Genomic DNA, 12,768 nt, shown 5'->3' on the forward strand with positions numbered 1-12,768 from the left:
AACCCAGATTTTTCTCATTCCAACACTAGCTATACCTCTAACACAGGTATTATAATTCCATTGTACAGATGAAACAATTGAGACTTAGGTGTTTGCATTGACTTACCTCAAGTTAGGCAATTGGCAAATACCAGAGCTGAGACTTAGCCCAAGTTGTCTGAAATTGGTCCCAGTATTCAAACTTTGCTGTCCAAACTGCAAGTACAAAATACAACAGACCTCTAAGAGAAGGTGTCAGGCATGGGGTCAGGCAAACTCATCAGACTGGGCAACGTACCTAGTGCCATGTTTTTTTAAGTATCTGTTGACCTTCCAATCCAGGTCTGCTTAGATGGCACCATTTCAGAGGGTAAACCATGGTTCCTTGGTGAGGCAAATAGCATGAGCTAAGACACAGAGGCAGGAACAAGCATGGTTTTATATGGATGAAAAAGAGAAGAGCTGTCTGAATGCATTAAAAGATATGCTTTGGGGAGGGTAGAGGAATAAGGCTGCATAGGGAGAGTGGAACTAGGTAAAAAAAATCTTGGAAGTCATTATTAGAGGGGGAGCTAGGTGGCAAAGTGAGTAGAGCACCAGCCCTGGAGTCAGGAGAACCTGAATTCAAATTTGACTGCAGACACTGGACACCTACTAGCTGTGTGACCTTGGGCGAGTCACAACCCCAATTGCCCTGCCTCCCCACTCAAAAAAAAGTCATTATAGAGGAGCCAATGCAGGTCCTTAAGCAGGACAAGGAAAATGATGAAAGTCATGTCAGACAGTGAGTTTGACATCAGAAAACATGCCAGACTGGAGGAAAGAGGCCCTGGAAAGTGGAAACTAATTAGAAAGCTCTTACCTTCACGCAAATGTGAAATGAAGAACAGCCAGTTTAAGGTGACAGCAGAAGAAATTAAATTGGTGAGATATCCACCAACAGGCCCAACCCTGAAGGAAATTTCCACGTTATGCTTACCCTCCTCTTTTGGATCCCTTTTCCCTTTGTTTCTGGGCACAGGGTGTTTTCGTACTGCCCCTGGGTCTTTCAGATGCCTTGGCTAAAAACCAGGAGACCTGGGTTTGAATTCTATCTCTGATACAGGGAAGATGACTTAACCACTTTCATCTTTAGTTTCTTCATTTGTAGAATGCAGATAATAACACTTAGAGTGTATGACCTCACAGAACCATTGAGAGGAAACTGCTTTGTAAACTTTAAGCCAGCTGGGAGGCTCAGTGGCTAGAAGGACTCAAATTCAAATTTGACCTCAGGCACTTATTAACTGTGTGACCCCAGGCAAGTCACTAACCTCTATTTGCCTCAGTTTCCCAATTTTAAAAATGGAAAATAACAGCACCAACCTTGCAGTGTTGTTGAGAGGATCAAATGAGATAGTATTTGTAAAGCACTTATCATAGTACCTGGCACATAGTAGGCTCTATAGAAATCCTTATTTCCTCCCTCGTTATATATATGTACGTTTTTACTGTAATTAATTCACTGTCCCTCTACAATCAATCTTGTGAGCTTAAAATGTTTCCTGCAGGTGAAGCCTGCCTTAGGAGAAACTTGCAAAGGTCATTGCTGGGACCACTGGGGAGCCTTGGATAGCCACACCTGGAATTCCACTACTGGAGAGGGAGTCATAGGGATTAAGCTTTGACCACTCTCTTTTAAGATATAATTCCCTTGGAAGAGAAAACAAGAACACGGTGATTGTAAGTTCCTTTATCGCTTTTTCTTTCCTCTGTGACAAGAGACAGGGCAGTATGGGAATGCTGACCTGTTTTCTCTATGTAGGGCCCCTTCCCTCTGTAAATGCGACCCATGCTTCCATTCTGCCCTGCTCCATGGAGCTTTTCTAGCTTACTCTAGCCTGTGTTGACTTCTACAGACTCTGGATTTCTATAATTTGTTATATTTTATCTTTTACTATTCTACATTTTGTTCTAGGTTAGACCTTTATCAGTTCCTTCATAGACTATCATGCTAACTTAATCAACAGGTATCCCTGGCTTCTATCTGTTCTCCATGTACTCCAGCCCACCCTAAGGATTACCACCACATTATAATAGCTTCCCAAAATATCCTTCTGATCACATCATTCAGTCTTCTATTCAAAAATCTTCAAAGACTCCCCATGGGATGAAGTTGTCATTGTTCAATCATTTTCAGTTGTGTCTGACTCTCCATGACTGCATTTGGGGTTTTCATGGCAGAGATACTGAAGTGGTTTTCCATTTCCTTCTCCAGATTATTTTATAGATGAGGAAACTGAGGCAAACAGAGTTAAGTGACTTGCCCAGGGTCACATAGCTAGTAAGTATACAAACTCCTTTACCTTGCATTCGAAGTCCTTTGTGATCTAGCCCTAAACTTTATAACCATATTCCCCACTCCTTCTCTATGGGAACTCTCTTTAGACAGAGTTGTATGACAACTAAATCTGGACCATGTTTTGGTAGATCCCATTCTTCTGACTGACAGTGCCCTCTCTACCTATTCTTTGCCTTTCTTAATCCTATCCACCTCCTCTGAGAAGATTTCTCTAACCATCCAGTTCACAGTGATTATGATACTTCCCCCCCCTCAACTTCCAAACAAATCACTTGGGACATAACATCTTCTAAAAGAAAACTACAATTCAAGGAAGCATTTGGATCTTTTGATGAAGAAGAGGAAGAAGGAGGAGGAGGAGGAGGAAGAAGAAGAAGAATATAAAGACTCCTAGAGAAGATTTTTCCTTCCACAGACTACTTCTTCCCACTTGGAGCAGACCCAACTCTCCAGACATGTTTTCCCCTCCCTATTCCTTCCCCCAGGGAATTAATCCATTAATTCAAATTTGAAGATTGACCCTGAGGCAGAGCTTTCCTAAACTGGAGAGTGGGTGCTGTAAAGTTTCATCCCATCAAGCCATCCAGTTGAATATCTGGGTTTACCTGGAATCTTGTTATCTGCCCTGCCAGCTTTTTCCCCCCATCCCCACCTTCTCCACCCACTTTTTGCCTCTAGCTCAGGAAACAATAATTAATTCAACACTACCCTTGCTACTGGATAAGGCATCGTTGTCCTATATCTTTACTCAAAATCCCAACAACTTCCTCAAACAAGACTTCCTCCTTGGCTTCTGCTCTCACATATGGTTATATCTCCATAGATAATAAGTAATGAATAATCATGGACTTGACTGATCAATTGAACTTGGAGAAAGAAAATTGATGCAAACTATTCAGCTCCCAAACAGCCCTCTTGCAGGGAAAAGATCCAGTCAAGGACACGAACCTTGATGCCAGACGTCAGACTAACTGGGATTATCTATATGATACCTGAATTTCTTATTTTATGGTCAAAGTGTTTAGGGATGCTCATTGTGCCTTCTTCTCTTCTATACAGATAAAAATCATATAAAATGAGTAGGATTTATCAATGCTAATAAAAGCTCTCTGGAGTCTCTCTGAAGAGAATATTTTAAAGTATTTTTCTCCTTAAACTAAGTAACCATTAATAAGAGAAAAAAATTACAAAATGAGAAATAAAATTATAACTAAAACTAGAAACTTCAATTTATTTCATTTGTCAAAAATTAAAAAGAGTTATATGAACTTGAACAAAATAATATCCATGATATCTTATCTATGCCTCTGTCCCCTTCCAATTTATTTTTATTGTATGTAGTTGGAATTTTTTGCTGAACCAGAGTCAGGGTGCATGTGGACGTTGTTTCCTTGCAGTAGGTTTTCAGGGGAGGTTTTTATCTGAGAGCACTTCTTACCAATCCAGTGGAAACCACAATTCAATTTCATATGTAATTATTAAGTGTTTACTGTATACTAGCAAATGTATTAATGTGTAATAGCAAATGGGATCATGGCACAGTGCCTGGAACAAAGTAGGTGCTTAAAAAATGATTGTCTCCTTTCCTTCTTTCCCATTATGCTGGGCTGGATCCTGGGGATCTCAAGATGAACCATAGAGCAATTCTTGATCCTAAAGATCTTCTAATCTTGGGAAATAATACCATGTGAATGATAAGGACAAAGAAAACATCCAAAATGCTCTAGAAAAACTTGATGGGAGTCCAGAAAGAGCAAGAAATATGGTTCTCTTGGTTTGTAGACCTATTTTCATTCACTTAAAAATTCCTTTTTCCTTAAAAAATCACAGGAATTAGGAAGTCAAAATCAGGAAAGACTTAAGGTTTTTCAAATCCTACCCCTGATACTTATTAGTTTAATAACTATAGACTTGGAGAAAGAAAATACATGCAACATTTAACTTTTTTGAGCCTCAATTGTGTCTATAAAACCTACCTCAGGGGGTATTGTCAGGATAACAGTGTCCCAAAAGTCTTAGTGTACTTTTAAGCTTTAATGGCTTAATAAACTTCAGCTATATAATTTGCTATTATTCCTCACACTAATCCAGAGTAAGGTATAATGGACCAAGGGCCAGACTTGGGGTCAGGAAGATCTGGGTTCAGTCCCTGACACTGACATCTACTGGATGCAGAAACATGGAAAGGTTTTTTCATTTCTCAGTGCTCCAGACAATTGTTTTCAGTTGCAAAGTTGTAGAGAAGTTACCCATCTGTACTGTTGGAGGGAGTTTCTGCATGATAGACAGATAGAGAAAATCCTAAATCACTACCACCACCCCAAAACAAGCAAACTTTAAAAAACATGCATTTAAAAGCCTTCCCTTATCCCATCAACAGCTAATACCCTCTCTCTCAAATGACCTTAAATGTCTTTGTATTTATTCTCTTTATATTTGTTCTGTACTGACTGAGATATGCCCTAGTCTCTTCCATTAAAATGTAAGCAGCTTGCAGGTAGGGATGGTTCTATCCATTGTCTTTGTACCCTCAGTGTCTCACCTAGTGCCTGGCATACAGCAGGCACAAAGTAAATACTTGTTGATTAGTTGTAACAAGACTTAAAGGACAGAAATGTAAGAACCACAGAGAGTTATTCACACCCTCTCCACAATCTAAATGAATCACTTTGGAACCAAACTGGTTGATTGCAACTTAGTCATTTGGGCAACAGGTCAAAGATCTTGGATGGCCACTTAACGTCACATCATGTAGGTCTCTTCTCTGGCACTGGCCTTACCTTAATGCATCTTCATGTTCCATTGAACCCAAAGCTTTTCACACTTACTTTTCAAAATACTCATTTCTTGGCCATTAAAAACATAAATCTGACAAATGGAAAAAGCAGACTGGCCCAGCCATGGCTGTTTCAAATGTGTCAGATTTTCCATTATAAAACCAATTTTGGATAAGCTCACCACTTACTGTAGCTGTTTCGTTAAAGGTGGGAATTTATAGATGGGATTTCACGGATTCTTGAGCCAAGCACAGGTTTGTTTATTATACAATTTACTTTTAATCAGTAGGGCCCTTCCTTAATTAGGGACTTAAAATTATCCTTTTTCTTCTTCAGTCTCCACGAGCACTTTCCTTTCAAAATTGTCACCCCAACAGTCAGGAATTTCAGATTTGGCTGTTTGTTTGCTTCATTTACACCCAAAATGAAAGGGACCTTTCAGATTTTAATCATTTCAAAATGAGTTGAGTCAACTTTGGAAGGTTGCCAACTAATTAAAAACAAGGTGGTAATTTCTCTCTTTCCCCCATTCTCGAAACACGCCTCTCACACATTTCACTCTGCACTTGGTGCCACACCAAAGACACCCACACCAACACTTACACATAAACGAACCTTTCATTTAGTCTGTGGTTTTGTTTGTACAATCAAACGTGTGTCTCCATCCACTTGCAAGGTGCGACTGTAAAGAAACAAGATGACTTGCCACAATGTGACAAATTGAAGGGAATTTAGAGATCACATGTTTCAGCCTCCTATCCAATCCCTTGACAGATCATTGTCTGGCCTTTTCTTGAATATTTTAAGTGATAGAAAGGGCAGAGTCTTTATATTCCTTCAAGACTCACCTCAAATCCCGTCTTCTACAGAAAACCTTTCTAAGTCCTCTCTGGTTGAAAGAGTCTTCCTCTGCATCATTACCTTTCATCTACTCTGTATCTTGTATGTATTTAATTATTTCCATGTTATTTCTCCCGTTGGAATGAGACATCCTTGAGGACACCGATTATTTTTGCCTTTCTCTGCATTCCCAGGGTCTAGTACAGTGCCTGGCACATAGTAAGCACTTAATAAATGCTTGTTGATTTCAGAGTTTTAGTGATTCTGAGTGCAGTGCCTTTAACCTATCAGTTATTTGATAGCTTTGGTCAATACACATTTGTTAGTTGAATTTAATTTATTTAATTGAAAAACTCTCCCCCTTTACTGACAATAGTACCTCATCTTATGACAATTGAGGAGGCAACTACTAGAAAATTCATTCTAAGCAGTAACTTCAAACAGCTATCTTTGGCATATGCATTGAAATGAAATCTGTCAGGGTGATTCATGAAATCTGTTTATTACTTTATAGTCCTATCTCAAATATCTACATATATTAGGTATGTGATGAAACAATGTCATGGGAAATGAGTCGAAGTTGCAAAGAGGCAGATTATGGTTTGATATAAGAGAAAACTTCCTAAAATGAAACAATAGAATAAGCATGCCTTGGAAGGTAATGAGTTCTTCATTACTTCAAGAGGTGAGTGGAAACTGATTTCTCTGAAAGTTAAAGGGGACATTGCAGTTCTGGTCCAAGTTGAGTCCTCAGGTCTCTTAAGGAAGGAACCCTAAGGTTCTGTTATTCTCTGATCAATGTTGCCCATTGGCTTGGTCTACATAAGGTCCAACAACTTCTAACTGATGATTTCACTGGTCTGACTAGGTCACTGAGCACAGAATAAACTCAAGCTTTGGACATCCTCTGGTGGCTGGCATGGTAGAGAGGACAATGTCTCTGTGGTCTTATAATAACCATAATTCTATCTGGATGGCATTGAGGCTTGTTTGTGGAAGTTGTTAATGTTAATATGAGCAGTCTATATGCACAAAATCATCCACATCCCATATAAAAAGAGTGTCATTCCTAAGGACCAGATGTGATGATATTTGTGGTGTACTTAATGCACAATGCAAGAAACAAATGTGCCACATCACCCCACTTATTCAGACTTCAGTTTGCATTTCCTAACTGGGACTCTTAATTCCATTACTTTGAGATCTATGACTTATGCAAATTTTATTTTTTTTTAGACATTTCGATAAAAGACAACACAGGGACAAAATGAAAATGGGAACAGACCTTGGCTATACCAATGGTTGAAAGATACTTTTAATTTTTTTTCACAAACAAAAATTTACTCTTTATAGTATAATAAGAAACAACATTAGAAGAGTGTCTCCTATAGCCCTGACACTTTTTTCTTCTTTTTTTAATTCAATTTTATTTTCAGTTCATTTTAGTTTGGTTCAGTTCAGTTTATTTTCAGTTTATTATCTCCCTTTACTTCCCTTTTCCCCACCCACTGAGAAGACAAGAAAAAATTAAATCTATTACAAATATGTATAGTCATGCAAAAGAAATTCCCCTGTTAGTCACATTCAAGAAAGAAATATAAAGAGAAGAAAATTCATTTCTATTTGCAATCTGAGTTCAAAAGATCTTTATCTGAATAGAAATAACATGTTTCATAGTGAATTTTTTGGAATTATGGTTGGTCATTGTATTAATCAGAGTTATTAACTCTTTAGATCTTAAATAATTTATATACAATAATAAATTGTACTTCTGAATCTACTCACTTCACTTTGTCTCAGTTCATACAAATCTTCTTAGGTTTTTCTGAAACCATTCCACTATATTCAAAGGAATCTTGTGCACCACTGATAGAGGATTCTTGGCACAACAGCCAGTAGATTGCTACATGACTTTGAACATGTCATTTACCCAGCCTCTTTTGGGAGAGAAAATGGGGTATAATGGAAAGAGTACCAAATTTGGAATTAGAAAACATGGGTTTGAGTTATAGGATCATGGAATCATATATCTAAAGCTAGAAAGAACTTTAGAGATCATCTTGTTCCAAGAACCTTATTTTACACCTGAGGAAACTGAGAAGCTGAGAGGTCACAAAGGCAGTGGGGCTGAGATTTAAATTCAGGTCTCCTGACTCCAAGCTCAACACAATTTCCCCTAAAAGTATAGTTTAAGACTTGCATGACCTTGAAAAAATCACCTAACCTCCTTGGTCTTTAGTCTCCTCATCTGTGAAATTGGAGGGTAAAAAAGATTGCCCCTAAGGTGCTATCCAACTCTAGGATCTATGGCCCTGATACCCTCTAAAGTCTCTTCTAGCTCTCACATTCTGTAATTCATTTTCTCAACTCATGCAAAGATGATTAAGCATTTGATGAGATATTGGTGAAGATTTTAAAAGTTTATTAATACCATTTGGAAAATTATCTAATTATAAGTATAATAAAGACCCATAATGCATCTTTAGATATCAAGTTCTTTGTGACTTTTCTTGATTAATGAAGAATGACCCATATAAGTCATCAGCATTTCTGTATATTACCAACAGATCCCGCCAGGATGAAATAGAAAGATAAATTGCATTTAAAATAACTGCAGACATTACAAAATACTTGGGAGTCCACTTGCCCACAGAAGCCCAGGGACTATATGAATACAATTATACAATGTTTTTCACTTAAATGAAGACAAATCTAAATGACTGGAGAAATGTTAATTGTTCATGGGTTGGCTGAGTCAATATAATAAAAATGACAATTCTACATTAATTAATTTACTTATTCAATATCCTACCAATCAAACTATCAAAGAATTATCTTATAGATCTAGAAAAAATAATAACAAAATTCATCTGAAAGAACAAAACGTCAAGAATATGAAGGGAATCAATTTTTTAAAAGTAATGGAATGTGACTTAGCAGCACTAGATTTCAAACTATAGCGCAAGGTAGTAATCCAAAACAGTGTGGTACTCGCTAAGAAATAGTGGTAAATCAGAGGAACAGATTAAGCACAAAATACGTAGAGTAACTGACCATAGTAATCTGGTATGTGATAAACCAAAGATACAAACTTTTGATGCAAGAACTCTCCATTTGACAAAAGTTTCTGGGAAAATTAGAAAATAATTTGGCAGAAACTGGCCATAGATCAGGAGCCGTTTTATGGTACAATGGATAGAATACCCGGGCCTGGAGTCAGAAAGACCTGAGTTCAAATCCATTATCAGATACTAACAGTGTGACCCTGGGTAAATCACTTAACCCTGTTTGCCTCAGTTGCTTCATCTGTAAAATAAGCTAGAGAAGGAAATGGCAAACCATTCCAGTATCTTTGCCAAGACAACACCCAAATGGAGTCATGGAGAGTGAGACATAACTGAAAACAACTAAGCAGCAATAACAGACCTAAACTAATGTCTCACATTGTATGCCAGAATAAGGTCAAAATGGATAAATGACAGACATAAAGGGTGATATCATAACTATATTAGAAAAGCATAGAAAAAATTACCTGTCAGATACATAGATTAAAGGAAGAGTTTATGTCCAAAGAAGAGATAGGATCACAGGAAATAAAGTAGAAAATTCTAATTACATAAAATTAAAAAGTATTTGCACAAACTAAACCAATGAAGCCAAAATTAGAAGGAAAGCAGAAAACTGGGGATCAGGGGTGATGGTGAGCAGAATTTATAGTAAGTTTCTCTGATAAAGTCTTCACCTCTCAAGTATATAAGGAACTGAACCAAATTTATATATAAAAAAATAAGAACCATTGCCTGATTGATAAATGGTCAAAGGATATTAACAAACAGATTTTAGAAGAAATCAAAGTTATCAACAGTCACAAGAAAAAAATTCTCTAAGTCACTATTGATTAAAGACATGCAAATCAAACCCATTAGATTGGCTAACATGACAGAAAAGGAAAATGTTAAATTCTAGAGGGGGTGTGGAAAATAGGGACACTAATGCATTGTTGGTGGAGTTGCAAACTAGTCAAAACATTCTGGAGAACAATTTGGAGCTATAATCAAAGGGCTATAAAACTGTACATATCCTTTGACTGCTATACCACTGCTAGCTAGATCTATATCCCAAAGAGATCAAAGAAAAAGGGAAAGGACTTATGTGTACAAAAATATTTATAGCAGCTCTTTTTGTGGTAGCAAAGAGTTGGAAATGGAGGGAATGCCTATCAATTAGAGAATCACTGAACAAGTTGTGGTATATGATATGATAGAATACTGTTATGCCATAAGAAAGTAAGAGTAGTCTGGTTTCAGAAAAACCTAGGAAGATATATGTATTGATGCAAAGTGAAATTAGCAGAAACAAGAGAATATTGTACACAGTAACAGCAATATTGTAATGATGGTGAACTGTGAAAGACTTAGCTACTCTAATCAATACAATGATCCAAGACAGTTCCAAAGGACCTATGATGAAAAGAGCTGTCTACCTCCAGAGAAATAACTGATGAATTCTGAACACATATTGAAGCATACTTTTTTCACTTTTTTTGTGTTTCTTGCTTTTTTGGGTTTTTTTCCAACATGGTTAATATGGAAATATGTTTTGCATGACTTCACATGCACAGTTGATATCATATTACTTACTTTCTCAGTGGATGTGGGGTGGGCAGGAGTGAGCAAGATAATTTGGATTTTTTTTAAATTAAGTTTAAAAATAAATATTATTTTTTTTAATTTTAAAAGGAGAATGAAGATAAGAGTTCAAGAAATTTGGCTTCTCCTTTCTCTCACTAACTGGTCATGTGAATTTAAACAATTCATATTCCTTTTATGGACTATCATTTCCTGATCTATAAAATAGGGGGGTCAGAATTGAATGAAGTAATATTGAAAGTTTCTTTCAGCACTAAAATTTTTTGACACCCATCTCAATGTTTCAGAACTATGAGTATATTCTTCTCTGAAATATAACACTGAGGAAATTCTTTCTTTATCATTGAGCTACTTTGGAATTATCTATCAACTAAAAATAAAATGTTGACTTTAAGAAAATCACAAAAGAACCTGTTGTTTTCATTCACTTTGAAATATGAGTCCATTTTGCTCCATTTTGAAAAGTATGTAACTTCCGAATGTGGAGTAAAAAAAAGGCAAAATTATAGCTTCTCAAAGACAATTTTATAGAGAGAGTAGCAAGGGAAGGCTAAGTGGAAATTTTCTATAAATATTATAATGTGAAATTGAATTGATTCGAAGTTTGTACTCAGACAAGTAGTGAAAGGGGAACAATATAAATAATGAACAACGAGATGCTTTGTAGCAAGATGACATTTTAATGAACCTTTTATTACCAAGATGAATTATGCCTCTCTCCGATTTTGCATCTTAAGAAAACTCGTTGTACCTACGGTAAGTTTACTGAACCTTGGTATATGGAATGACTGATGCGAAAATTCCAGCAGGTCATTCCAGCCACTGAGTATTCTGAGTATGTTCTAATTCTGATCTTGGCAGGAGGCTAAGATTTCTCCAAACTGTGTTGAATAGAAAATGGCTCCAATAGCTCCTTCTCTATTACCCCTGCAGTCTGGGAAATTACAACAAAGCACTTAAATGGTCTGAACTATAAGACCAGACATTAGTGTGGCATTCAGTTTCAGATTTCTTATTAAAAGCAAGTTGTTGCCTGTCTCTTATGAAAGTGTTTAGCAAGTAAGGCAAGTGTGCCTCTTCTGGGGATTAATTAAATTAGCAAGAATCCTGTTGTTGTGCAAAAGGAGAAGAGGAATTGAAAAAGAAATCCTAGGTTTTTGTGAGTATTGTTTGAAGACAAAGTACGAAATTTTTAAAATATAAACCTTTACTTATGTTCCTTTTATCTATTTTATTTATTTCTTTTACTTAAAAAAAATCACAGTAATTTCTAGATATATTCCTTCCTCTTGCCATCACTACCCAGCAAGCTTTGCTTCTAACAAAGAAAAGCAGGTAAGCAAAACTGACCAATAACAGTGGCTACTTCTGAAAGCATGTGCAACATTTAACATCCCGTATATCCCCAGCCTCATCACCACCACCACTCAAACAAAAAAGAGAGAGATGTATTTTCTTATCTTTTCAACCTGACAGCCTTTTGTTGTTGTCATAGTTGTTGATGTTTCATTCCACAAGATGCCAAACAATTTGGCTGATTTTTTTTTTTGATGAATTTACTTGAATGGGCTAGTTTTGCTGTCAAGTGGATTCAACGTAGCACTTGGTCTGGTCCCATCACTTCCTGGCAAATAGAAGAAGAAGAAATGGAAGCAGTGTCATTTTCTATTCTTGGGCTCAACGATCACTGTAGATAGTGACTTCAACCATGAAATTAAAAGATGTTTGCCCCTTGGAAGAAAGCTATGGCAAGTCTGGATGGCATACTAAAAAGCAGAGACATCGCCTTGCCAACAAAGTCCCATACAGTCAAAACTATGGTTTTTCCAGTAATAACGTATGAGCAGGATTGTAAGGAAAGCTGAGAGTAGCAGAATTGAAGCTTCCAATTTGTGATGCTGGAGAAGACTTTTGAAAGTCTGTTGGACAGCAAGGAGATCAAATCAGTCAATACTTAAAATAAATTAACTCTTTGACTATTCACTTGGAGTTTAAAGATGGGACTCATTGAGGGAGAAAAGTATGATGCTAGAAAAGACTTAAGGCAAGACGAGAAGGGGACAGGAGAGGACAGATAGTATTATGGAAGTAATTAAAATGAGTTTGGATGAGTCTGCAACTGAATAACTAGATTCAACATGCCTTCAGGCTGCATTCTGGGCTTCCCCTACTGTGCCCAGGT

The sequence above is a fragment of the Notamacropus eugenii genome, chromosome 3, assembly GCF_028372415.1.
Source record: "Notamacropus eugenii isolate mMacEug1 chromosome 3, mMacEug1.pri_v2, whole genome shotgun sequence".
NCBI classification, from domain to species: domain Eukaryota; kingdom Metazoa; phylum Chordata; class Mammalia; order Diprotodontia; family Macropodidae; genus Notamacropus; species Notamacropus eugenii.